Source organism: Epinephelus lanceolatus, chromosome 3 (assembly GCF_041903045.1).
Source record: "Epinephelus lanceolatus isolate andai-2023 chromosome 3, ASM4190304v1, whole genome shotgun sequence".
NCBI lineage: Eukaryota > Metazoa > Chordata > Actinopteri > Perciformes > Serranidae > Epinephelus > Epinephelus lanceolatus.
This window is the reverse complement of record NC_135736.1, coordinates 247,787-274,534: the sequence shown is the minus strand read 5'-3', so window position 1 is coordinate 274,534 and position 26,748 is coordinate 247,787. Positions and strand designations below refer to the sequence as shown.

The 26,748-nt window shown below is 41.5% G+C and overlaps 1 protein-coding gene and 1 pseudogene across 13 annotated transcripts in view; one reads left to right on the top strand and one right to left on the bottom strand.

Annotated features, from left to right (window-relative positions):
- sclt1 (sodium channel and clathrin linker 1) overlaps nucleotides 1-26,748 on the top strand; it is a 164,408-nt gene that overhangs the window by 23,527 nt on the left and 114,133 nt on the right. For 3 of the 13 annotated variants that reach the window (XM_078163280.1, XM_078163282.1, XM_078163286.1), the window contains exon 3: nucleotides 17,113-17,742. The exons of the other annotated variants lie outside the window; for them this stretch is intronic. The gene's annotated coding sequence lies outside the window, so the exon portion shown is untranslated. The remainder of the gene's footprint in view (nucleotides 1-17,112; nucleotides 17,743-26,748) is intronic. 13 annotated transcript variants of the gene reach the window in all.
- LOC144462564 (uncharacterized) lies at nucleotides 6,012-7,347 on the bottom strand (annotated as a pseudogene).

Here is a 26,748-nt window from a genome sequence, read left to right as displayed (position 1 = left end):
AATTGGGATGGGGTCTAAGAGACACGTTGATGGTTTAGATGAAGCAATCACTGCGGTCAGCTGTTGAGGAGAAATCGGGGAGAAGCAATTGATGGACTGGGGGCTCATCCTACTCTCCAGTGTGCTATGTGTGAGCTCAGTCCTGCGTGTTCTTTAATGAAGCAATAGGAGAAGATATTCGGTCTCAGTTAATGTGGTTTATTAAGCAGTAAAGGAATAAAATTACAGACCTCTGGGTCTCAACTTCACGTCCCTGACGAACAACAAAGGTGTGTCAGTTCACGAAGTCTGACCTCCTGTCCTTTCCCTGACCCAGTATATTTGAGCGTAACAGAGTGTCATTGTGCACGCAAGGCGTTGTCCTCTTCTCATTGGCAGTTCCACTTCCTCCTTCACCACACCACGCCCCTGCCTCGTGTTAATCTGACTCTTTCCTGCTGGCGGTGGGGGCGTGGTTCCTGTTTTGAAAGACAAGAGAACAACACAACTCCCTACACGTGCTGTACCTTACTATCTGTACATCACTTTCTATTCTTTTTACCATATATGAAACTAATTATCTAAGCATTGCGGTATGTGCTCCTCAGACTTCATGTCTCTTCCTTTCCTGTACTTCTCCACTTCTGCAAAGCAAACACATTCAGATCAGCTGAAATCATCTCAGTATTCTCATTGTTCACACATCTAAAACTTATATAGTGAAACACAACTTATAGTAAAACACATAAAATCATTCTATTCCCAACACAATCTAAATATATATTAGGTCTTACAGCTGTGTTTGAGGGCAGATAGGTACTATCTGAGGACAAGAGGTCATGAATTTTGCCTCTAATAGTTAGAATTTTGTCATTAAAAAAGCTCATAAAATCATTACTGCTAAGGGCTAAAGGAATACAAGTCTCAATAGAGCTGTGACTCTTAGTCAGCCTGGCTACAGTGCTGAAAAGAAACCTGGGGTTGTTCTTATTTTCTTCTATTAACGCTGAGTAATCGTTTGGTCTGGCATTGCGGAGGCCCCTCTTATACATTTTGAGACTGTCTGCCCAGACTAAATGAGATTCTTCCAGTTTGGTTAATCGCCAGTTCCTTTCAAATTTTCGCGATCTTTTTTTAACTTACAGGTTTGAGAGTTATACCAAGGAGCGAACTTTCTTTGCTTTGCTAACTTCTTTTTAAGAGGTGTTACCGAGTCGAGTGTTGTTCGCAGCGAGCCTACGGCGCTATCGATAAGATGATCAATTCGGGAGAGTTTAAAGTCAGTACGGGAGATCTCTGTTACTGAAGGATATGGTATTAAATTCAACGATGGAGGAAACATTTCCTTAAATTTTGCGACAGCACTTTCTGATAAACATCTAGTATAGTAACTGTTGCTGAGTGGCGTGCAATCGAGTAAAAAGAAATCAAAAGTAATCAAATAATGATCCGATAGGGAGGGATTCTGTGGAAAGACTGTTAGGTTATCAATTTCAGTTCCATATGTCAGAACTAGATTGAGGGTATGGTTAAAACAGTGAGTGGGTTTATGTACACCCTGACTGAAGCCACTGAAATGGAGGTGAACGGTACAGGTCCCTCTCTCCCTCAAAACTAATCAAATACACCATCAAATGACTCAAACGCTCTTGTGGACAACTTGTAGCTTACACATTCACCATGCTATGAAATAATAATGTAATATTACGAGACAGAGTTGTTTTGAAGCCAAATGCACAGCCGGAACTACATTCCAGACATACAGTACTTGCTGGGTGGAGTGATTTCAAACAGCGTATGTTTAGTGCAGTTACTCCCGTCATCAAAACAACAAGTTTGTTGAGAAGAAGCCAGAATATACAGAGGAAGAGTTACAGGTTTTGGAAGAAGAGAGAGCAAGAAGAGAGGCTGAGGCTGCCGAGCAACCAGGGGCTGAGGGGAGACCCAGAGCCGGTGGTGTAAATTAGGCCGTAAGGTGAACACAGTTATTGTTTCATCTCGTTCCGACATCTGGGGACTACACGATCTTTACTTCATAAAAAAGATCGATACATGTTCAGCTAATCAGCGGGATTTCGTAGCTCATAACCCCGCAAGAGTCCTGTGATCGGGGTCGTAATTCGGCACTTGTTCCGTCTGAGTGTAATGATCAGTTCAGCTTGAGCGTAATGAGATTTGGTACGCGAGTGGTGGCACGGCTGTCACGTGATTGCGCTACCCCAATAAGGTACCCGCATTTCGTGTCGCCATGGTTTCATTCAGCAGAGGAAAACAGACCCTGAAGTCCTCAAAAGTGAGCAGAAATGAGCTGAAACAGCGCTATTCACATCGCCGTGTCCACGAAACACGATGAGACAAATAGACAATAAGGTGAACTAAGCAAAAATGTCTTAAAACACATTTGATTCAATACCTGGGCATAACCGACGTATTATTACATTGACAACATAGCTACGGAAGACAAGAACAGCAATGTATTTTTTATTTTTTTGTGTGCACTGTTATCTCGTAATAACGACTTATTATTTTGTTATCTTGATATAACAAAGATTGTTTTCCCGTGATAATTGTCAAGTCTGATGATTGCGCACTGGTTAATGTGATCGTCTTGATTTCAGCCTACAAGAGCTGCCGTCGTCCTGCTAGTGGCCTCCTGCTGCTTGCTGTTATCATTAGTCACACTTCTACTGTTATTATACACATATGATTATTGTCACATACCGTAGGCTATATTTCCAAATAGTTGCCGGGTGGCATACAGCCGCGGGGCACCTAATAGCCGCCGGGGGTTTGACCCCATTTTGCATATTAAACGCCGGGGCGATTATTTCCTCATTCATTGCCTCAAGGAGGGACAGCCCTGTAGGCAGGGAGAGAGCAGCTCGCGAGGGCTGCTCTCTCCCTGCCTACAGGGCTGAGGGACTGTTTGCGCTTTAATGCATGGGTCGGTGGTGAAGTGGCACACATGACTCGTGCGACGGACGGACGGACGGACAGACGACCACGTATCTAAAACAGGTAATACATCTGGCTACATCTTTCCCACATCAAATATCCGTGATCATCATCTACACCCGCGTGTGTAAAAGCGCACACAATTCCTTGTCCTCTCACCGTGGATGCTGTGATTTGCTGGCCCGGTACTCATTGTAGCCCACTCTTGTAAGACCCAATAATAATAATAATAATAATAATAATAATAATGATAAGCTACTGTGGACCTATATGCCATGCCTTTTAATGAAATTACCAGAGGAGTTCGCTGAAAAGCAGGTAAAGTCCTGAATTCCAAATAGTATAGTTTATTTCACAAAATTGATTTTGACCCCAGGCATTTAAAAGAACCAGGGGCTATTTGCTCAAGGCTTTTATTTTGTTTTGTTTTTTTTGCACCGACCTGGTGCAGGTTACAGTTTCTGTCTAGTATGTTTTTAGTGCAACAATACTGTATAAGGTAGGGGTGAGTTCTTGTACAAAAATCTCTAAACGTTTAGAGTGGGTCATTTTTTTTGTCTACACGTGTGCATGGGTTTCACCGCTGGGTGGTGCTATTGCATTATACCAGTAAAGCCCCAGTTATCTGAATACCAACCGAACAGGCCATTTAACCAACTGTTACAGGCCGCCACACCGAAATATCGCCATCCCGACAGTCCGCCATCCCGAATTCTGGTCCCTGAGTCCTGACAGTAAGCTATGGCGAGCCTGTAGAAGCTGTATTCCCCATGCATGTCAGCGATTTTCACCGGGGACGCACGTGAGTAATTCAGGCTGACATTACGTGCTTTTCAGCAAACTCCTCTGGTAATTTCATTAAAAGGCATAGTATATAGGTCCACAGTAGCTTCTTCTTCTTCTTCTTATTGTTATTGTTATTGTTATTATTATTATTATTATTATTGGGTCTTATAAGAGTGGGCTACAATGAGTACCGGGCCATCAAATCACAGCATCCACGGTGAGAGGACACGGAATTGTGTGCGCTTTTACGCACGCGGGTGTAGGTGATCACAGATATTTGATGTGGGAAAGATGTAGCCAGATGTATTACCTGTTTTAGATACGTGGTTGTCTGTCCGTCTGTCCGTCCGTCCGTCCGTAGTACGAGTCATGTGCGCCACTTCACCACCGACCCGTGCATTAAAGCGCAAACAGTCCCTCAGCCCTGTAGGCAGGGAGAGAGCAGCTCGCGAGGGCTGCTCTCTCCCTGCCTGCAGGGCTGTCCCTCCTAGAGGCAATGAATGAGGAAATAATCGCCCCGGCGTTTAATACGCAAAATGGGTTCAAACCCCCAGCGGCTATTAGGTGCCCCGTGGCTGTATGCCACCGAGCGACTATTTGGAAATATACGGTATGTGACAATAATCATATGTGTATAATAACAGTAGAAGTGTGACTAATGATAACAGCAAGCAGCAGGAGGCATCTAGCAGGACGACGGCAGCTCTTGTGGGCTGAAATCAAGACGATCACATTAACCAGTGCGCAATCATCAGATGCGGAAACTTACTTGTGATTTTATTTTATTTATTGCTGCTACTTCAAGTAGAAAGAAACAGATTTTTTTTTAAGTTAAGCTGCTATAAGACTTGAGATTTAGGTTGTTCTCTTGTTGTAGGCTAGGCCTATATTAGTTAAATATTAAACAGATTTTGTTTTCATTGAGACAAAGAATATATATCACATCTACCACTTGCAAGTGGAATTATTTCGCTGTGATAATTTGTAGTTGCACTTCAGTACGGCACTATTTGATGTTCAGACTGTTAAGATCTGACATCTACCTCCTAATGGCTCCAGTTATTTGCTGTATAAGCCTAGTTCTTTAATAAAAATGCATTAAGGAACAGCTTGGACGTGGGCATTTTTTTCATGTAATTCATCTGTGAAGCATAAGCTGCTTTGGTATTAATAACTTTAATGTAGGCCTAATTGAAGCCAGCACTGCAACTGTGTATCGGCAAACTGTATCGGATCGGTATCAGCAACACAGTGTTTATTAAGTATCGGAATCGGATTGGGAGCAAAAAAATGGTATTGGGACAACCCTAACAACAACATTTGCATTTTAGTCTTATTTACCATGCTTGGGTTGTAGGCTGATGTTACTCAACATGGAGGTAACGTTACAGCAGAGGGATTGGTGAGCAAAATACACAACGATCACTTACCACGTCTGCTTGTTTAGTGATGCCGACAGATGGTATGGCAGTGTCTCTCAAGAAAGGAGTTTGAACCATTCCTGAGCTTCATCCTTCATCCTGTAGGCCTCCGTTAAAAAATGGCAGGAGCACACAAACATTTTCCGGACCATTTCCACAGGCGTGTTGGGGTCGTTGTCCAGCACAAATAGCCATTGTTTCATCCTGTCCGTATTACTGGTTGGAACTACGTGAAACTTCACTTTGCTCCATGTCTTCAGCTTGTTACTGCAACCTTTTACAATGCATGTGTATAACATGATTTACAAAAACACTTGTAAACTTTCCTCAAACCTTCTGGTGTGTCCAGCTGACGATACTGCAAATGGCTACAAGCAATAACAACGGCACTGTCTCAGCTGCACACTGTGTCACTCCGCCCAGTGGTTTACTCAAGAAAGTAGTTCCGAGTATTTGCTTCATGTGTTGTAATGTTACTTAATTATACATTATTATTTCATAGCGTGGGGAATGCGCAAGCCATGTGTTGTCCACTAGAGCGTTTTGGAATCATTTGATGGTGTATTTGATTAGTTTTGAGGGAGAGAGGGACCTGTACCGTTCACCTCCATTTCAGGGGCAGCACTGCCCCACCGATCTCAGAACAGCACGCACTGACAATTAAATGTAATGTACCTATTCATATGACTATAGGGATTACGGCAATAGGCGAATTTGCCAAAATGTTGAACTATCCCTTTAAGAACTAAACTGGATAAAAACTCTGAGAATTCAGATACAAATTCAGAATATGGGCCAGGAGCATGGTGCACTATAACAAATAGAAGTGGCTGCGAGGCTTTTTCAGGTCGGATGCAAAAGACTAAGAACAAGACTTTCAAATGAATTATAATCTAGTTTAGGTTTAGGGCTGATTAACAGACGAGTTAAAAATGGCTGCAACTCCCCCTCCTCGGCCGCTGCCTCGAGGAATGTGGGTATTACTATGACTGGGAGGAGTGGATTCATTTAGACTAACATATTCATCTTGACAGCCAGGTTTCAGTGAGGCTGAGTAGATCTATATGATTATCTGATATTAATTCATTTACTAACACTGCTTTCGATGATAGAGACCTGATATTTAACAGTCCACATTTAATTCTCCTGTTTTGTCTTTCTGTCACAGAAGAGGTTTTAATTTTTATGAGGTTGTTATGCACAACTCCTCTTTGTTTAATTTCAGATTTAGATAATTTAGGTTGTCAGGGGACAGACACGGTTTGTATAAAACTATAGGTGGGTAACTGCACTAGAAGCTCAGAGAAGTGTGTAGGACTCCGACTCTGAGTCCTGGTCTCAACTCAGGGTTGTCAGGGTTTTGAATTACTAAGAAACTTTGCCAGGTTTCTAGATATGAGAGCAGCTCCAATCAAAGTGGGATGAATGCCATCTCTCCTAATAAGACCAGGTTTTCCCCAGAAAGTTTGCCAATGATTAGCGAAACCCACATTGTTTGCTGGACACCACCTGGACAGCCAGCGATTAAATGATGACATGCGGCTAAACATTTCATCAGTGGCCAGATTTGGGAGGGGTCCAGAGAAAACTACGCAGTCCGACATAGTTTTTGCATATTCGCACACCGAGGCAACATTAATTTTAGTGACCTCTGATTGGCGTAACCGGGTGTCATTGCCGCTGATGTGAAGAACAATCTTACTAAATTTACGTTTAGCCTTAGCCAGCAGTTTTAAATTTGATTCAGTGTCGCCCGCTCTGGCCCCAGGTATACATTCGACTATGGCCGCTGGTGTTGCTAACTTCACGTTTCTCAGAATAGAGCTGCCAATGATCAGAGTTTTCTCCTCAGCGGGTGTGTCACTGAGTGGAGAAAAGCGGTTCGAAACATGAATAGGCTGGTGGTGAACCATGGGCTTCGGCTTGGAGCTATGTCTCTCCCAGACGGTAGGCTGCACGGGGGTTACCGGGGGGGACCACTAGCAGAGGCTATGCTATGTGGCTCCACACCGGCTACGGGGGACTGGCTAACTACCGCAGCTACCCAGTGATTTTCCATGGTGCGGAGCTGCGCTTCTAATTCACTAAGCCTTGCCTCCAATGCTGCAAATAAACTACACTTGTTACAGTTACCACTGTCGCTAAAGGAGGCAGAGGTATAACTAAACATCTGGCACACCGAGCAAGAAAGAGCAGGAGAAGCCATCGCTAACTGTTAAGCTAATGTAGCTAACAAGGCTAATAACGTGCAAACAACAGCTAAGAGATTAGCAAATAAGTCGTAAAAAGGAGGAGAGCCATGAGTGCTTAAAAAGAAATAGTGTGGGTTAAGACTTGAATTAGATGTTAAGCAACTGAAGTGAGGAAAAGCAGAAAGCAGGCTAGTAGAATTCCCTAGAGCACCACAGAGACGTTCTCACAGAAACACCGGAAATGACACAATATGCTTACTGCAGTATGTCAGCATATATGCTTTTCATATATACAATTACATACAGGTTTTCTGCATGTAAAGTGTAGATAATTTGTAGTAGCGGGGCAGCATAGCTCAATATTTTTCTAGAATTATTCAGTTTTGTGATAAAAGCACAAAATTTGGCAGATGTGTTGACAATTATATTTAAAACAAATCTGGATATTGGGGTATCAGAAACTCGCCCCCTGGTGGCCAAAGCAGGCAATTGAATCCTACCTGTCCATGGACCCGTGACATTAATTGGATCCACTCCAGAATGTAATGGCTTCTAAGTTGGACCATGCTATATGCCTCCACCAAGTTTTGTGAAAATCGAACAGTTTTCACGTAATCCTCATCCAAAAAATGAATGGAAGTGAATGCCGTGGACACGCCCCCTGAGTTGGATCAACACCAACATTTAATGTATTCTAAGTTGACATGTGTTACATCCCTCCACCAAATTTTGTGAAAATTGATCAGGCAGTTTTTGTGTAATTCTGCTAACAAACTAATAAATTGGGCGGCATAGCTAAAAAATTGTTCATTTTTGCGATAAAAGTGCCAAATTTGGTACATTTATAGCTTAATATACTATAATAATAATAGAACACTTTGGTCATCCCCCCAAGCTGCTGTTACCATGTTTTCAGTACCACAAATATAATTTAGAGACCAGTTAAAGTGAAAAATATGTTTCATTCTAATGCAGGACAATAGTAAATTTAAAACATCCAACACAATGGTGAGATTTATAGTTATTTATAAGGCCATTCAACAATGTTCAGTTAACATACCTAATAATTACATTGTAACAGTTTGAACATATGATATCTAACTAGTGCAGCCATCTGCAGCAATGTGGAACCTTAATAATAGAGCTGTTTTTACAACACAACGAGGCTGTGAATATATTAAGAAAAGAAGAAAAAATAGGGGGAAAACATTCATAGATCACAGTGTCACTGTCACTATAATCAGGAGGCCATGAAATTGGTAGTGGATTATTTCATACTCCTTTTCTTTAATCTTCACTTTGAATGTATATTTTCCTCTGTAGATTTTAAACTTTTTCTCATGTGCATTTTGAAAATAGATTTATTTCAGTTAAATTTTTTTTTTCTTCTTTTCTGATAATATTTGTTAGGATTCACAGGACCACAGATAATTTATCATTTGGTAAAATCATCACTGGACATTTAAAGGCTTTTTCCTCTGCATGCTCTTTGTCTTCAAACAAAGAGAGCTAGGTGACACCCATCTCCACAGGAGGTCTCACCTCACACCTCAGTGAGACACAAGTCTCATAACTTGATTGGACAGTACTGTTACAGTGACATGCCCCTCTGTGATGTCACCAAACTCTAAGCTAAGTCCTGCTCCTTTCAAGCCTCCTTCTCTTGCTCCAGCTATTGAACAGCTGACACCTCTTTCAGGCTGGGCCTGAAACAGCAGAGGCCCAGACCCTTGCTCCTTGCCCCAAACCACTAAAGGGAGGGCAATTGATCATAGACTGTCTTGCAAACACAAGGTTTGCAACTAGCTTTCCAGCAACAAGGAACTAAGTGAGTTAGCACCCAGCGTCTAACTCTGCTAAACCCTGAGCGACCAGCTTCCTCGGAGTTTCACCTTTGGAATGAAGGACGCAACAAAGACTGCACCTTGAACCATCTTCCCAGCCTTCTTCTGCCGGCTAACAAAGCAGTACACCACCAAGTGACTCTTTCTCCCATCCATTCAAGGATCGGTAACGTAACAACTGGACATAGCTTATCACACCTTTACAGGCTTAGCAAGACTGTTTAACTTGTTGTAATGCTGTCATTGAGTTATTGTTGTGATAGTTGCAGTAAGGTCATTGATTAGTTGGCTTTGCCAAAGCTAAGTGTTTAGTTTGCTAATAGTGTTCACAAACAGATTCTTGCACCCAACTAAACAATCTCTGCACTAATCCAGACTGTTTGCAACACACGTCACATTGACACAGACTCATTAACAAATAGGCTTTCAACAGAGCTACACCCAAAATGTTGCACAAGAGTGAATGAATAGCCAACCTCTGCTGCGTCAAGAACTCCGAAATCCTTCAGTCATTACTGTTAATTTTTGTTGTTGTCATTAATTTAATTATTAATCAAACTCCAAATTAATAGTTTAGCCTATTTTATGAGACTGATATCTTTAACTGGCTGTCATTTTTCCCTTTACGGCAATGGTGCCCCCACTAGTTAGGTATCATATGTTCAAACTGTTACAATGTAATTGTTAAAGTGATAGTGCACCCAAAAATGAAAATTCAGCCACTCACCCATATGCCAAGGGGGAAGGGTGAAGTTTTAGAGTCCTCACATCCCTTGCGGAGATCCCAGGGGAGAGGGGGTAGCAGCACAACTCCACCTAATGCAGGCTGACGGCGCCGCAGATTCAAACGTCCAAAAACACATAATTGAAACCACTAAATATCTCCATTCTGCTTGTCCGTAGTGATCAAAGTGTCCTGACAGGCAGACAGGCAGTTAGAGCTGCAGGCTACAATGGGGCTAAAAACAGAGTTCAAATGACGCTTTTCCAAACAACTTTTTATGTCAGGGCAGGTCAGTGGTTTCAATTATGTGTTTTTGGATGTTTGAATCTGGGGCGCCGTCAGCCTGCATTAGGTGGAGTTGTGCTGCTACCCACTCTCCCCTGGGATCTCTGCAAGGGATGCGAGGACTCTAAGGCCCATTCCCAAACCACTCCCTACCTACTACCATTTCACTACCGAGTGTCACTCCAAATCAAGTTACACTCGCAGCTGTGGAGGGCACTCCTGATTACGGGGAAGTGTATGAAAGAGAAGCCAAACCATGGGACGCCCTCGCCACTCTACCAGAAGAAGGAAGCAGATGTAACCATGGATACCGACAGATGCTTTGTGAAAGCAAAATAGAGCAACAGGCTATTTAAAAAAACATTTAAATATTAATTAAAATGAGTTTAAAAAAAAAAACCTTTAATAAGTCAGATAAGAGAGAGAGTGCAGTGTAATCAAAGTAATTAACTTGTTCATATTTTCTAGACACAGTTCACATATTCACAAATGAACTTTATTAATTAATCTGGGCAATCTTACTCCCATCCCTGCTTTGCAGCGTTCCTCTTTTTTGTAAAGAGACTCATTTTTTATTCGTAGATTGATTAACTGCTTTGGTTTTTCTTCTGTTCCTGTGAACACATAATTATATATTTTTTAAAAATCATGAGAATGGGATGAGGAATAGTTTTAAATAGTTTATTTAAGTATATGGACATGTAGGTTTTCATCTTTTGACACCAAACATTCTGTGAGTTTCTTTGAGACTGTAAAGTCAGTGTGAGGAAAACAAATGTGAGTGTTTGATCTAAAATATTTTACAAAGTAGAAAGATGGAACTCTTACAGTATGTTGTTTCCTCCATTGTGATGTTGCGCTTCCTGCTGGGCTCATCAGAAGCCTGCACTGATACACACTCGCTATCTAAGGGCTGAGCAGTCCACTTGCATTCAGTGATAATTGGTTTGGGACGGCCCTTAATATGGCGGAGCTCCGCGTGACCGCGCAAACGGAGGGGGAGTGAATTCACGAATGCACGTTCGGGGGGTTGCTGGTGCTTTGCAAATTTGCTGGCATGGTGACAGAATGAGCACAGAGGGTCTACATTAAGCATATATTTAACAGTAACAGAATTAACAGGTTAACACTTGTGCAGTATTTTCCAAGATACCTCTCGCACCTTATTTGAGACAGAAATTCTTGGGTAGTAACCACATTTTCTTCCAGTCTGTATCAAAATATAAATTATTCCAAATAAAAATAGAGGCAGGTTTACTTATTGTTCCCCTCTGGATTAGTTCTCTTATACATGTATTAGTAGTTTTAGCACTCAAAAAAGGGTCTGAGCTTCCTATAAACAATTCTGGTAAGGTAAATTGAATATAATTTTGATTGAAGATGACAACAGAGATTTAATACCTGATAGAATGGCATCAAAGGCAATAGTGTATTCTTTAGGTAGTACAGGAATGTTAAATTTTGATAAGAATTCAGTATAAATAAGCATATTACCTTCTTTGTTAAAGGAATACGCCAATGATTTGGGAGTTATGCCCTTTCTCTATCATTTTCATATTGAGACAACGTGATCAATATCTTTGTGTCTGTACGTCCAGTGGCTGGGTCTCAGTGGTTAGCATTGTGGCTTAGCTTAGCAAATACAATTGAAGTCTATAGGGGGTCAGTAGCCTACTCGTTAAAGTGAACAAATAAAGGTTACAGAAACCCTAAAGCTGGCATTTCTACACATGCATTTAAAATAAACATGTTTAAACATTAATTTGAAAAACGAGAGTCCTTTTTAGTCATTTTAGAATAAGTTTGATACACGGAACTATAGTGTGTTTACGCCCTGCTGTTACGAACCCAGCTTGTTGAGGGAAAAGGGAAATAACACACACAACCCGATGGAAGGATTGCAAATTAAAGTGGTATTTATTTTTAGACAAGTGGATATTAATAACAAAACCAACAGAAAAGGGGCGCCAGGTGCTGTCAAATCAATAAACAAATATAACAAAAAGAGGACTCCTTAAAATAAAATGGAGCTAACTGTCTAATGACTAACGTGAATAGTGAACGACAACAAATCAAGTAATTCTAAAACAAAAACTTAACTAACTGCTCTAGTGTGTGTTGAAAGAAGAAATACAAATGATCAGCACCCCTAAACCTGGTGTTGCTAAACAATGTGAAAAAATCCAGTGAGTGCAGGTGACCAAAATCAATATTGGAACTTACCTCTGGCCCAAATCTGGGTAACACACAAATCAAGAGCTCACTCTACACAGAAAGACTGAAACACACAAATCGATCTCCTAAGGTGTCTGCCAGCGACTGCAGGGCACACCGGCCTTTTATATTCTTTCCCGGCGCTGTCGCTCTCTGATTGGCGGAGCCCCTTACCAACCCGCCGCACCAATCAGCCGCTGGGGAATCCACTCAGCGACTGGAAGGACACGCCCGCTGGAGATGCTCCGCTGCAACACAGTAGGATACAGCAAACACACAGCAGAGGAGAGAAACAATATCAACGGCTCAAGGCCGTAACACCTGTGCGGAGGGATACACCGGTGAGCAACAGCTGCAGCTGGCTCTGAGACAGGTACGCTAGGTCACTCGGTAAAAGCAAACAGTGATACGACACTGACAATCATAAAGCAATATTATTCACTTGACTGAAAGCTGTCCATCAGCTCCTGCAGGCCTGGGGCCTGGGGTGATCACTGCAAAGTTTTCACTCCTTGTGATGCACTCTGCGGTTTTCCTCCTGATGATGATGATGATGATGATGATGATGATGATATATCTCTAGCCTCCCCAATGATGGTAGTACCGAATCCCATTCTGTGTAGCAAAATGATTCCACCTCCGTAAGAAGGTGGAGAAGGGGCATAACTCCGAAATCGTCGGTGTATTCCTTTAAATAATTGACAGTATACCATTATCAACCCATTTCTTAAAAAAATAAGGATTTGTGCTTGAAACATACAGTATATCCTGGTTATTCAAAATGTAATATTTGGGAGTTTGTATACCAAAGACCAGCATAAGAGTAACTGTTTGTGAAAGTTAGACAGTTTTGCAGGGAGTTTTTCTATATTATAATTACACCTTAATACAAAATTTTTTTTTCCATTTCTGATCCGATACCGATATTACAGCCTTGAGTTTTGGCCGATACCGGTCAGATCCAAGCACGTATTATACATATTCACTTATTTTGTTGTCAGTCATGTTAGAAAAGGTTTGCTCAAGCGATATTACTCTAACAAGAACAACTACTTAATCAGGTTAGGTAGAATGATCCACAACAGCTGGTATGAGAAACTGATCTGTTCATTGTTAACAGGGTTAAATAAACAAACTTTAAACTTGAACATTAACATTAAATAGAAAATATAGCTGGTTTGCTTTGGCCCCTTAATAAATAGAAAATAAATCAACAAAGAAATCTTTAAAATGTATAATATTGAAAACAGCAGCAAGACTCCACACACTTGTGCTTTGGCCCCCTAAAAAATAAAAAAATAGATTAACACCACAAGACATTGTTGACATTTAACAAACAATGCAGCCTTTCCTTTTCAGTTATTTTAGTAGTGTCAGTGCAAGCCTGGTGCTGCTGTTTCCTGGGACCAACAGAGGGGACAAAAAACCACACACAATATTGTACAACTGTTTAAACAAGCCATCCATGGCTCTAGTTTCACTAATTGTGCCCAAAACAATGCCATCAGTGCTCTTTAGTTAAACAGTAAGAGTGTAAACCAAATAAAAATATCACTCTCAAAAAACCAGAGCAGAAAACAAATAGTCAGTTAACTAAATTGACCGCTACTCTTCCTACCCTCTGTGTGTCTGCCATCTGCATGCTGGCCTGGTGGATTGACAGTAAGAGCAGGAGCGGATCACTGGAATGGACTGCTTGAATCGCGGAGCGCTGGGCTGCTCGGAAAACCTGGATCGGATTCTGTGAAAAACTGGATCGGAGTTCTTGGATCGGCATTTTTCCATGCAGTCCGATCCGATGCCGATGCACGTTTTTTGCCAATATCGGCGGCCAATACCGATCCAAATATCGGATCGGGACATCCATAAATGGATTAAGATGTGTTAGATACCTTTTTATCCACTTAATTTTGAAAGTAGAGTGCAGGGTATGGAAATCTAAAACATTAAATCCACCCTTACTGAGCTTGTTAATCATTACATTTTTCCTAATGAGATGAGTTCTTGTCAGTTTTTGTACAGATATCTTTTGAGACATGAGGGCTGAGCTAGCATAGACAAGTCTAGACAGGCCTTCAGGTTTGGAGAGTAAAACTCGACCAGTTTTAGTTAAGTCTCTCTGAGTCCATAAATTAAATCTCTTCTGTAGTATAAAGATGAGTAGACAAAAATTTTCTTTTATTCTTGAAATTTGATCTTTAATAATAGTAACTCCAAGGTACTTAACTTTAGATTTTACAGGAATTCCTGAGATTTCTGCATAATTGCAGGCCTTGATAGGAAGCAGCTTGCATTTGGATAAGTTAAGTTTGAGACCAGAAACTGCTGAGAACTTATCTCTAAGTTTAACTGCAGTATTAATTTGATATCTATCCTGCAAAAACAGAGTTGTATCATCCACTAGCTGACTCAGAGAGATGATCTTTCCTGCTGTCAAAATACCTTTTAAACTACTGTTTTTAATGTAATAGGCTAAAATTTGCATAGGAAGTAAAAAATAAATAAGACGGGACACCCCTGACGGATCCCCCGTTCTATTCTAAATCTCTTTGTAGTTCCATGTGATAACTTAATTGAACTTTTCCCAGAATAAATAGAATAAATAAGAGTTTTAAACATAAATTGATGCTCTATAGAATCAAAGGCCTTGCGAAAATCAAGAAAGAGAATGGAGCTATTATCTGTTATTAAGTCTTAATAGTCTAAGATATCAAGGATGAGTCTTATAGATTATGTATCTACCAGACATAAAGCCATACTGTGATTCACCAATGATGTCATTTAGGACTTTCTTTAATTTATTAGCTAGACATTTAGCTAAAATTTTGTAATCATTGTTAAGCAATGAAATTGGACGCCAATTATCTAAAAATAAAACATCTTTTTGGGGCTTTGGGATTAGAGTAATAAAACCTTGGCATAATGAGGGAGGGAGTTCTTCATTGTTTATACTCAATTAAAACATTAAGGAGAAAGGGTGCAAGCTCTGTTGAAAACAATTTGTAAAATTCAGAAGTCAGCCCATCTATTCCAGGGGATTTGTTTAATTTCAGCTTTTTCATAGCATCCTTAACTTCTAGAATAGTGATTGGGATATCGCACACTGTTTTATCAGTATCTGCAATTGACCTAACTTTACCTATGGAATTGAAAAAATCTTCCATTTCAACTGTTGACAGGTTGGATTTGTATAATTTTTTGTAATAATTTTCACAAATTTGAGCAATCTCTTTTGGACTGTCAATAACTGTGCCATTTAGAGAGAGTCTTTTTTTTGTCATTTTTTAATTTGCCTTTGTTTCTCTAATTTGAAGAAATAACTGGAGTTCTGTTCCCCTTCTTCAAGCCACTTGGCCTTTGAGTATATAAACGCTCCTTTGGCTTTGCTGAAATATAACTGATCTAGCTTCAGTTGCAGTGTTTGTAGGTGTGCTCTTTGAATCTCAGACGTATTTTCAGGCAGCATTGAAGATAAAGATATTATTTCAGCAATCAAGTCATTTTCCTCTTTTTCCTTATCTTTTTTTTTTTTTTAACTTTGCACCTGTTTCCATTAAACGTTTTCTTAGCTCAAACTTTAGAAGCTCCCAATATTTTCCAAAAGTCTTTTCATTTTCTGCCATTATCAGATATTCAGATATCTTATCTTTAATGAGCAAACTGAGAGATTCATTAAATAATAGTGAATTATTTAGCTTCCAGTAAGCAGGAGTCCTTTCATGTATTCTATTTGATGACAAGTTTAGAGTTAGTAAAATGGCTTTATGATCTGTTGAAGGTGTCAGAATTATTTCAGCTTTACGGTCTGAGTAGGATAAAGAGTCAGAGATTAACCACATATCAATTCTTGACTGTAAAGAGCCAGACTTGTTTTTCCATGTAAATTCTTTAGAGTTAGGATTGCTGACTCTCCATATATCAATTAGACCTCTCTCATCCATAAAATCAATCATAAGAAAGTTTTCTTTATGTCTACTTGGCCATCTATCAACTTCATCATTTACAATAACATTAAAGTCTCCTCCTAAAACAATTTTCATATCAGAAAATCTTTCTAAAAGAGAATCAATATTATAAGTTTCAAACAAGACCTTGTTTTCCTTAGCATTGTTATAGCCATACATTACATTACCAATCAGAAAGAACTGGTTATTGTAGGAAGGAACCATAAGTATGTAAAGTCCATACAGATCAGCTTGAGTGAAGATGATCTTCCCACTGAATTTGTTTTTAAGAGTTAGAGTTCCTGCTGAGTGCTGATTTCCATGCGACATCCACAAGTCCTCTCCCCACTGCGATTTCCAAAAGTTATAATGTTCAACAACAGAATGTGTTTCCTGGATTAAACAAAAGTTTGCATCAAAGTTTTTTGCATAAAGAAATATCGCCTTTCATTTAGTAATGTCTCTCAAACCTTGAGCATTAACAGAAAATAACTTTATAGAAGAAATTATTAAACACAACAACTGTCACTGCAACCTGAAAGTTGGTTATGTGCAGAAAGTTGAACTTATCCTCCTCACTGAATCTTCATGCAGACATCAGATCAGTCAGTGTACTCCAATGTGCCATTTGATGAGGGTCTCCTGGCTACTAAGTTGTTTCTGGACAACAGATGTGATTGCACTCCTACAACGCAATGTATACTGGACCTTTTTCAGGAAATACTTACCGCTAACTGTTTTCTTTATGGTAATGATTTTTTCTTCCAGGTCTCGGGAGTTGCAAGGGGTCCAAGATGTCTCCTAGCTTCGCCTCCTTGTATTTGGGCTTCTTTGAACAAGAACTGATCCTCAATCCACAGCAGAATCCCTACCTCAAATACATCTCACATTGGAAGAGGTATTTGGACGATGTATTTTTTTATATGGACAGGCCCAGAGACGATTCTCAAGGAAAATAATAGTCTCAAAACGGACCTCGATCGAAAACCCACTGACAGAAACTCTTTATTACATGGGGATTCTTATCACCCTGCTTTCCTTAAAAAGAACATTCCACTGTCTCAATTCAATCGCATCAGACGGGTCTGCAGCTCCGATGAGGACTTTCAAACACAAACAAAAGAACTTGAAAAACGATTCAGACAAAGATGCTACAAGGAGAACTGGATCCACAACGCTTCGTCTCGTTTCTCTAATATGTCACAAAATGAATGTCTTCACACCTCCAGGCCTAAAAGAACAGACAGTGTGACTATATGTGCAATTCAATATTCACCAGTATCCAGAGACATTGAAAAACACTGGTATATTGTGGAAACGGACCCTGTCTTGAAGAATTGTTTTTCCAATCCCCCTCGTGTGGTACACAAAAGACCTCCTAATCTACATAATTTGCTGGTGAGGGCGGATCCCCCCCCAATCACCTTCACATTTTCTGAGTGACATTCCTTCTGGTTATTATCCATGTGGCCGTTGTCTGCAATGTCATTTTACTCATAAAACCAATTTTTTTAATCATCCACACACAGGAAAAAAACTCTAAATCAGTGGTATTATGACATGCTCTATGTGCCTTTTAATTGCCCCTCGAGGACAAATAAAGTGTTTTGAATTGAATTGAATTGAACTGAATGTTTTACATCTAATTAGGGACCTCGGCCGAAGGATGAAGTTCCTCTTGTTCCAAAATTGGCACGCATGTCAGGACTGGTGAAAAATTTTAGATAATGAAAAAATTAATCCGAAAAGTGCCAAAATGGCCTCTCTAGCAACACCAAGCAGTCTAGGCACACTGAAATGGCCGCTGTGGCTTGTAGGAATGACCTAGAAAGATCAAACCAAAACTGTCTTGTTCGTCTCATCAAGGACTACAAATCACGCACTCGCATCCCTGACCTAAACCCAACAGGAAGTGAGCTATTTCCCTTTCAAAGTAAGATTTCGCTCAAAAATGCTCTTTTTCAAAATTCCTTAAAAAATCTAATCCTCCTACACCGTTTATCGTATCGGCTTCAAACTCGCACACATTACCGATCAATGCGTCCTTATCAAATATTCTGTATAACTTTTTCATTACTGGAATGGTTTGGATTTTATGGCATCTTCCAGGTGATGTCTTACAAAACCTCCTGACGATTTTTTGTGCTACCTAGACACACTAAAATGCCCGGTGCAAATGCTAGGAATCCTGTAGGAAGACCAAACCAACACTGTCTCGTTCGTCTCATCAAGACCTACAAATCACGCGCTGTAACTACTGACCTAAGTCCAACAGGAAGTGCGGTAATGCCCTTTCAATGTAAGATGATGTTTTTCACAAATTCTGTCTCTCAAATAATATTTGCTCCTACACCATTTATCATAACTGCTTCAAACTTGCACACATTACAGCTCTACCCCTGGTGAACATTACTTGTGAAAGACTTTGTCATTACTGGAACGGTTTGGATTTGAGAAGTGTTCTAAGGTGCAGGACACAACTCCTCATGATGATCTCTGTAAGAAAAGATGAGGGCCAACACATCGTAAACTTGTGACTAAGGTCACATTTTTGAGTCCACGGACATAAAAGCTTTATATGTCTGCGTTCAGAACAAGTTTATCTATCTGGTGATGCTTTCAGATTGAAGATCGGACCCACGGTTTGGGAACTGGAAGGACTAGTTCGAGACATTTTCAACCCATTCTGCTCTCACTCTGTCTGTCTGTCAGCCAATTGCAGTCCTTAATTAGCATAACAAAAGCTTCACTTTGACAAACACAAGTGTGTGTGTGTGTGTGTGTGTGTTACAACAACATTAATGAAAGCAATAAGGTTATAATTATGATTCTGTCTATTGTGGTACAACATGTGGAAAGTATATATTAAAGGTGCTGTATGTAAGAATGTGGCCAAATGTACTGGGGACACTGCTAATGCTGCTTGCCGTGCTGCTGTAGTTCAGTCGTAACTGTAACTGATGCTGAGACTCTACTGACTGTGTGACTGGTAGACGGCGGTGAGTGGTGCAACAGGCCAAAACACAAATTCAAAACATAAACATGATTTGCAGACTGCAAAAAAATTTTTTAGATGCAAATATTCTGGTTGTCGGTGAGATCAGTATGTTATCTGAACATTATTCCTTAGTCTCTGTGACATATTAGGATGATTTTACGACTATTTGCTTTAGATTTCTTACATATAGCTCCTTTAATATCTGAAAGTATACATATGTGACAATAATCATATGTGTATAATAACAGTAGAAGTATGGCACACACAGACAAACACACACTCCACTCCCTGCCCACCCCCCCCCCATCTCCCTCTATTTCTCTCTCTATCTCTCCCCTCTCTCTCCCTCCCCCTCTCTCCTCTCTCTCTCCCTCCCTTATCTCCCTCTCTCCCTCCCTTCTCTCCCTCCTCCCCTCTGTCCCTCTCTCTCTCTCTCTCTCTCTCTCTCTCTCTCTCTCTCTCTCTCTCTCTCTCTCTCTCTCTCCCTCTCTATTGTGTCCTGTTAATGCATGTCACTAACTCGGCCGTACTGGATGTCAGTAACTCGGCCTCTTCTCCAGAGCCTTTGTGCTCCACAGTCTCTCGGGTTAACTTCTATCACAGTGGTGCCTGGACAGCGTGACGTGTGAGGTTGTGCTGCTGCTGTGGTGTCAAATGCCTCCTGCTAATTCTGTTATCATTAGTCATTAGTCAACTCATCTTGAAGTGCCTGTGCTGTCACCTAAGTACATGCAGTCTGGCTGACTCTGTGTGTGTGTGTGTGTGTGTGTGTGTGTGTGTGTGTGTGTGCGTGCATGTGTGTGATACTTCTACTGTTATTATACACATATGATTATTGTCACATATGTATACTATCAGATATTAATTCAACATACTGTACCACAATAGCCAGAATTATAATTATAATATTATTACTTTCATTAAATGGGGTCTAGGGGGTAATTGGCTGTTTTTGACTAGTTTTCATTTTACCTTTAAATTTCACCTTAAAAAACTGTTTACCTTGCCTTGTTTGGTATCATTCTTTTCAGCACAACCTCACCTCTGTGACTTTACAGTTATTTTTTCATTTTGACATACTGTATTAACACACTGGACCTAAAATCACATAAAAAACATAAAATCCGAGTAGGAAAAAGTTATATTTTTTTACTGTGAAAACCACAAACATGTCTAACGAACCATTTGTGTAACTTAGAATAAAAATAGAAATTGTAAACTTCAAAAACATATGTCCTAATTTAGCAAACAACAACGTTATATATAACTATTTACATTAAAATGCAAGCAATGCCTCAGGCGTTTTTTGAACAACTATTTACAAAACAATCAGATGTCACACAAATTATTTGTCAAAGGGAAAAATGCCAGCACTCACAAATGTCCTTTTGGTAAATTTAATAAACCAACTTGGGTGGCAGTACCAGAAACACAGACATTTTGACAGAAAGTCTTTTTCATAGAAGAAGACTTTCTGTCAAAATGTCTGTGTTTGTCGCTGTTTTTGGCCATGCACCTTTCTAGGGGATTTATTTTGAGAGTGCTTGCTTTTCTCCTACGTGATTTTACACAAATTATTTGTGCCACTCTGAAAAACAGTTCCTGTCCACCACAACTCACTACAGGAGGGGGACACAACAGTAGGACAACAGGAGGAGTGACACACACTGTGTGGCTCTGCTGCCTGAGCAAACGGAGATCCGGACCTGGTGGGCATGCCCTGCCACACCGTCCGCTCCTCTGTGCGGACCTCCGAGTACCGCTCAGTGCGGTCATCGGAGGCTCATTTTCCTCTCTCCTCTTCCAAAACACACTACACCACACACTAAGTATACACTCCAAACACACTAAACGTCACAAATCCCAACTCTATCTGTGATCGCGATCGCTGTCTCTCTCGCTGCCATCACTCCCACAACTTCCCCCTCTTCCCCAGCAACAAATGATGTGTGTTGCCATACAATTTTGTGATTGGTTGAAGTGGTGCATTTTTCAACCAATAGGAAAGGGGTGTCTTTTTGTTTTTTTTGCTGTTGCCTTCAGCACTTTCGTCAGGCCGAACGGCCCATTTTTACTGTTTCTTCCTGCATCAAACGCGGATCAAACGTGACAACAGTATTCAGGAAAATCATAGCGTTTATTATTTATCATAAATCCGGTTTTATATGGCCTATCAAGATGATTTAAAAAGTGGTACAAATTTTGAAGTTTGCACTTTCCACACAAAATGAAACAGAGACTCAGCGAGGCTGCGTGTTGCTGCTACGTAGTCTCAAATCGGCCACGTGATTTTGACGTGCCGGCGCGGTTCTGGACCGCAGAGGGTTAATGTTGTTGTAAGCTACTGTCATTACCGTCTGTCCTGCATCTCTCACTGTCTCCCCTTCTGTCTCATTGGGTCCTGAGGACAGAGGGATGTTGTATGCTGTAAAGCCCTGTGAGTATTGATTGATTGATTGATTGATTGATTGATTGATGTCCTCATCAGTAGTTTGGTTTTCAGAAGCCATCAAAGTTCTACTCCCAGGTCATGGGTTCATTGCCAAAAATGACCTTGCGTTATATTGACATAGCTTGTTTTATCAACATTTTGCCTCTCACAAATAATTCAAAATCTCTACGTGAGCTGGAAGCCGAAAAAGCGTGAAGCCGAGGTCCTGACAATGCTGCTCGCAGCTTTAATTATTATTATTAGGGACCGAGCCCTATTGTTTTTGCTGCATTTATTAGGGTCCGAGCGACGACGAAGTCATCTGTAGGACCCTATTGTAATCGTGCTGTTTATTATTATTCTTATTATTAGGGCCCGAGCGACGACGAAGTCGTCCAAGGACCCTATTGAAATCGTGCTGTTTATTATTATTATTGTTATTCTTGCGACATTTCGTGTCCCAATTTCGGCCCTTTCCCAAATTTGAAAATGCTTCTAACTCTCCATATTTGTCCGGCCACATCCGAAATTCGATATTTTTGGGCGGTTGCACATGGTCGGTGCGAAATGCCAAAATAGCGCCCCCTACAAATTTTCAAAATACCCTCCCCATTGGGGTTAGTTTGTCGTAGGCAAACGAAATTTGGTACACACATGTATCATACCGAGACGCACAAAAAAGTCTCTTAATGTCATGGTGAAATCCCAACAGTAAGTCAGCCATTTTGTTTTGAATTTTTTTGTTACGGCGATTTCCACAACTTACATTTGAACAAACTCCTCCTAGGGATTTCGTCCTATCGACTTCAAAGTTGGTACAGATCATCCTGAGAACATGCTGATCAAAAGGTATTAAAAGCTTTTCTCTATGTCAAGGGACGTGACCGCTAGGACGTGACAAATTTTGGCGAGTTTTCATTTTTTTGCCATCGAATTTCAAACGGCTCTCCTGCCCACATACTTGATCTCAGCAGCTTCAAACTTGCTGGACATGATGATGGCTCCGCCCTGAACGCCCCGATATGTTAATATCCCACCTTACTCATAGCGCCCCCCGGTGGTAACAGGAAGTGACCAGTTTTTACTTTAACATGTACTAATGCCACAAACTTGAGCGTATCAACTTCATTCCACTTCTAATGCATGCAGAACAAGTTGGTGAAGCTACCCTATAAACGCTGTGAAGCTATGTCTAATGGTGTCCATGTGGTGGCGTGGTGACTATCAATCCCTCGCCACTAAATACGTTTGGCATTTTGATGGCTTCAGCAACCTCATCTCCTCATGAAAATGGATACACAGGTCAAGAATGGCAAGCTCTTGCATCTGATAGGGGCGTCGCCCATGGGGGGGACAAAATGCCTCTATAGCGCCCCCTTGAAATTTTCAAAAACCCCTCCCCATAAGGGTTTTTTTGGAGTTGGAACATGAAAATTGGTACACATGTGTATATTGTCCAGACGCTCATAAAAGTCTCTGGCACCAATGGTCTAGTCCAAACAGGAAGTCGGCCATTTTGATTTTGACTTGTCATTTTGGCGTGATTTCCACATGTTGTATTTTAACGAACTAGTCCTAGGGATTTCATCCAATTGACTTCATATTTTTTACAGATCATCCAGAGACCATGCTGATGAAAAGTTATTAAAAGCTTTCCTCTATGTCAAGGGGCGTGGCCGCTATGGTGCCTCCCTCGCCACCAAATACGTTTGGCTTTTTGATGGCTTCACCGTCCCCATATCCTCATGAAAATTGACACACAGGTCAAGAATGGCAAGCTCTTGCATCTGAAAGGGGCGTCACCCATGAGGGGGACAAAATGCCTCTATAGCGCCCCCTTGAAATTTTCGAAAAACCCTCCCCGTAGGATTTTTTTTGGAGTTGGAACATGAAAAGTGGTACACATGTGTATGTTGTCCAGACGCACATAAAAGTCTCTGGCACCAATGGTCTACTCCAAACAGGAAGTCGGCCATTTTGATTTTGACTTGTCATTTTGACGTGATTTCCACATGTTGTATTTAAACGAACTAGTCCTAGGGATTTCATCCAATCGACTTCAGATTTTTTACAGATCATCCAGACACCATGCTGATCAAAATTTGTGCTCTGCATGTCTGTAGGTCAAAGGGCGTAGCTGCTATGGTGCTGCCATTTTTGATCCATCGCCATGCATATTCAAGCAGCTTTCTCTCCCACATAATTGATCCAAACTGCTTCAAAATTTCTGTACATGATAAGAGCCCCGACCTCAACACCTCCATATGCTCGAAGGCAATCTTGCTCATGGCGCCCTCTTGTAGAAACAGGAAATGCCATCTTTTACACTGACAAACGCCAGCCTCAAGCTCCTGACCTGATCAACTCCATTTTGTGGCCACATGACGATCAAGTTGATGAATCTCCACAGTGACACACGTGTCCTGTCATGTTGCAGGCCGCAGCAGTGGCGACTTTTCATCCTTCGCCACGGAACATCAACTTAATATAAATCCTTCATGTATTGTCCGATTTGCTCGAAATTTCACGTGTGATGAGGGTCCACCCCTGAATGCACCTGCCCACATCTGGTTTTGCTCATGCCGCCCCCTTGTGGAAACAGGAAATGCCCTATTATACATTGACATTGTCAGATTTGCTCGAAACTTCCCATGTGTGATAACGGTCCACCCCTGAACGCACCTGCCCACATCTGGTTATGCTCATGCCGCCCCCTTGTGGAAACAGGAAATGCCCTATTATACATCGACATTGTCAGATTTGCTTGAAACTTCACGTGTGATGACGGTCCACCCCTGAATGCACCTGGCCACATCTGGTTACGCTCGTAGCGCCACCTGGTGGATGAACGAAACATTGCGTTTTTTCGCTCCTGCCAGGTTTTTTCTCCCTTCTCGCTTTGCGCCACAGCCCCCACGTGCCTCAGGCCCCCGCGGTTACATGGGGGAGCGAGGGCCCGATCACAGCTGCTTGCAGCTTTAATTATTAGGGCCCGAGCGACGACGAAGTCGTCCGGGGACCCTATTGAAATCGTGCTGTTTACGCCCAGATATGTTAATGTCCCACCTTACTCATAGCGCCCCCCGGTGGTAACAGGAAGTGACCAGTTTTTACTTTAACATGTACTAATGCCACAAACTTGAGCGTATCAACTTCATTCCACTTCTAATGCATGCAGAACAAGTTGGTGAAGCTACCTTATGAACACTGTGAAGCTATGTCTAATGGTGTCCATGTGGCGGCGTGGTGACTATCGATCCCTCGCCACTAAATACGTTTGGCATTTTGATGGCTTCAGCAACCTCATCTCCTCATGAAAATGGATACACAGGTCAAGAATGGCAAGCTCTTGCATCTGATAGGGGTGTCGCCCATAGGGGGGACAAAATGCCTCTATAGCGCCCCCTTGAAATTTTCAAAAACCCCTCCCCATAAGGGTTTTTTTGCAGTTGGAACATGAAAATTGGTACACGTGTACATTGTCCAGACGCTCATAAAAGTCTCTGGCACCAATGGTCTACTCCAAACAGTAAGTCGGCCATTTTGATTTTGACTTGTCATTTTGGCGTGATTTCCACGTTGCATTTTAACAAACTTGTCCTAGGGATTTCATCCAATCGATTTCAGATTTTTTACAGATCATCCAGAGACCATGCTGATGAAAAGTTATTAAAAGCTTTCCTCTATGTCAAGGGGCGTGGCCGCTATGGTGCCTCCCTTGCCACCAAATACGTTTGGCTTTTTGATGGCTTCACCGTCCCCATATCCTCATGAAAATTGACACACAGGTCAAGAATGGCAAGCTCTTGCATCTGAAAGGGGCGTCACCCATGAGGGGGACAAAATGCCTCTATAGCGCCCCCTTGAAATTTTCGAAAAACCCTCCTCATAGGATTTTTTTTGGAGTTGGAACATGAAAATTGGTACACATGTGTATGTTGTCCAGGCGCACATTAAAGTCTCTGGCACCAATGGTCTACTCCAAACAGGAAGTCGGCCATTTTGATTTTGACTTGTCATTTTGGTGTGATTTCCACATGGTGTATTTTAACGAATTAGTCCTAGGGATTTCATCCAGTCGATTTCAGATTTTTTACAGATCATCCAGACACCATGCTGATCAAAAGTTGTGCTCTGCATGTCTGTAGGTCAAAGGGCGTGGCTGCTATGGCGCTGCCATTTTTGATCCATCGCCATGCATATTCAAGCAGCTCTCTCTCCCACATAATTCATCCAAACTGCTTCAAAATTTCTGTACATGATAAGAGCCCCGCCCTCAATGCCTCCATATGCTCGTAGGCAATATTGCTCATGGCGCCCCCTTGTGGAAACAGGAAATGCCATCTTTTACACTGACAAACACCAACCTCAAGCTCCTGACCTGATCAACTCCATTTTGTGGCCACATGACGATCAAGTGGATGAATGTCCACAGTGACACACGTCTCCTGTCATGTTGCAGGCTGCCGCGGCGGCGGTGGTGACTTTTCATTCTTCGCAACTGAACATCAACTTGGTATAAATTCTTCATGCATTGTCCGATTTGCTCGAAATTTCATGTGTGATGAGGGTCCACCCCTGAACACACCTGGCCACATCTGGTTACGCTTGTAGCGCCACCTGGTGGATGAACGAAACATTGTGTTTTTTCACTCCTGCCAGGTTTTTTGTCCCTTCTCGCTTCGTGCGACAGCTCCCACGTGCCTTAGGCCCCAACGGTTGCATGGGGGAGCGAGGGCCCGATCACAGCTGCTTGCAGCTTTAATTAGGGACCGAGCCCGGAGGCAGAGGACTGCTCACAGAGGAGTCCTCGCCAAAGGTGAGGACCGTATTGTTTTTGGTGCGTTTATTATTGGGTGTGAATGCTGGAAGCATTCACAACCTATGTTCTTCTACTACCAAAATTCTTTATTTTTCTTATTGGGTGTGAATGCTGCAAGCATTCAGAACCTATGTTTTTCTACTACCAAAATTC